The following is a 2294-nucleotide window of genomic DNA, read 5'->3' as shown; positions in this document are numbered from 1 at the left end:
AAAAAAAAAAAAAACATATATGTGATTTCCTTCAAAGATGATTTCATAGCCTTTTTTTTTTTTTTTTTAGAGACAGGGTTTTTGTCTGTCACACAGAGCCAGAGTACAGTGGTTCATAGCTCACTGTAACCTCAAACTCCTAGGTTCAAGCGGCATATATATCTTTTACAAAGTGAGTGCATTTTAAATGTATAAAGAAATTATATTTTAAAAACATGTCACTCCTCTCTGTTTAAAAATCAACAATTTAGCTGGGTGCACTGGCTCATGCTTGTAATTCCAGCACTTTAGGAGCCAAGGCAGGAGTATTGCTTAAGGCCAGGAGTTCAAGACCAACCTGGGCAACATAGTGAGACCCCATCTCTATAAAAAAAAAAAAAATTAGCCAGGCATCCTAGTGAGTAGCATGTGCCTACAGCCAAAGTCATCAGGGAGGCTGAGGCAGGATGATCACTTAAGCCCAGAAGTTTGAGGTTGCAGTGAGTTATGGATGATGCCACTGCACTCTAGACCAAGTGACAGAAAAAGACTCTATCTCAAAAAAAAATTTTTTTTAAATACAGCACAACAATTATTTACATAGTGTTTACAATGTATTAGGTATTATAGTAATATAGAGATGATTTAAAGTATATGGGAGTATGTGCATAAGTTATATGCAAATACTACCTCGTTTTATATAAGGAACATGAGCATCTAGTAGATTTTGGTATCCTGGGTGAGGGGTGTGTCCTAGAACCAATGCCCCAAGGATAATACCCCTCAGATACCAAGGGACTGGATGATTAGATTGACTATATTTATTAAGCCTTCAGTCCCAAGGCCAGTACAACATGATTTACAAAAATTACTTTACTTTCCCACAGCAACTCTGTAGTAGATACTATATTATCATTATCATAGTTAGCCCCAGAAAAAGTTAATTCAAAGTCATACTGCTACCAAGTGGCAGAATCAGGATTCAAACCCAAGTCTTTCTAATTACAAACATGGCATTTTATTTTCTCCAACACCATTAGTGTTCATGCCTTTCTCTCCCTACAAGATTAATTTTCTTAAAGACAAGGACTATGCCTTTCCATGTCTATATTTGTAGCACCTATCACAGGATCTAGCTCATAATAAACATACTCAATAGATATTTTTAAAATGAAGAGTGATATCTTCAAAGAGTTGTAAAATGTCTTGTAAAATGTCTGTTTGCACTTCTACATTTTGCTTACAATGGGGAGGTAGAAACCAATATACACCCACAAGTACTCAAATTAGAACTTAGCAAATTTTAGATATGGAAGGAATCTAGGCAAGTTTGACCTCACGTTTATTCTATGTCCACTATGTGCCCAGTTGTGTTCTGGGTGCTATCAATGATTTTTTAAAATCCTTGACACAATGTTTCACAGTGCTAGCACAGTATAGTATGTACTAAATAAACATGTGCTGAGAAAAGGAAGAGACAGACTAGAAGATGGGTGGGTAGATATTCCAGGCGGGCAGGAATTCCAGGTAGGGGAAATTGTGTGAACAAGCAGAGGAGAAGTAAGTCCAAGGTAGATTCAAAAACCAATTTGGTCCCATGGGATCTAGAAGTAAAATTTAAAAAAAAATAAAATAAAATAAAGAAAAAAAAAACAATTTGGGCCAGGCACAGCGGCTCAGGAGTTCGAGACCAGCCTGAGTAAGAGCGAGACCCCGTAGGAGTTGTCTTCCTTCCCTTGGAAGAAATTCTTTTTCATTTCAATGGAAATTTAGACAAAAAACTGGTCACATGCCACTAAACTGATTTTATAATCCACTAGTACATCTAGATAAGCAAGTTGAAAAACAATTAATACAAGCAAAACACTTAGAACACTGTCTGACACATAGTAAGTGCTCAATAAATATTAGCTAGTGTTATTATCCAATAATAGTTAACTTTCTATCAGGTTTTCTCTTTCTTTTGTTCATAACAGACCTGCTTTTGGTTGCTGAAAATAATTCATGCACCTCAACATAGAATGCAATGTATAATCTGTATAGATCAGAATTAAGTGTCTAGGCTGCAGTGAGAAAGAAAGACACTAATAATTTTGGCTAATAAAATAGTTCATCGTAACTCTATTTCCATATTCTCCAAGTTGTTATATTAGTCAAGGTTGTCCAGAGAAATAGAATCAATAGGATATATATAGATATATACAAGAGATTTATTGTGAGCGATTGGCTGGCATGATTACAGAGGCTAAGAAGTCCAACCATCTGCTGTGTTCAAGCTGGAGGCCCAGGAAAACTGGTGGTATAGTTCCAGTCCA

The sequence above is a fragment of the Propithecus coquereli genome, unplaced genomic scaffold (assembly GCF_000956105.1).
Source record: "Propithecus coquereli isolate 6110/MARCELLA unplaced genomic scaffold, Pcoq_1.0 Scaffold114, whole genome shotgun sequence".
NCBI classification, from domain to species: Eukaryota; Metazoa; Chordata; class Mammalia; order Primates; family Indriidae; genus Propithecus; species Propithecus coquereli.
The sequence above is the reverse complement of the archived record's forward strand: the minus strand, read 5'-3'. Positions refer to the sequence as shown.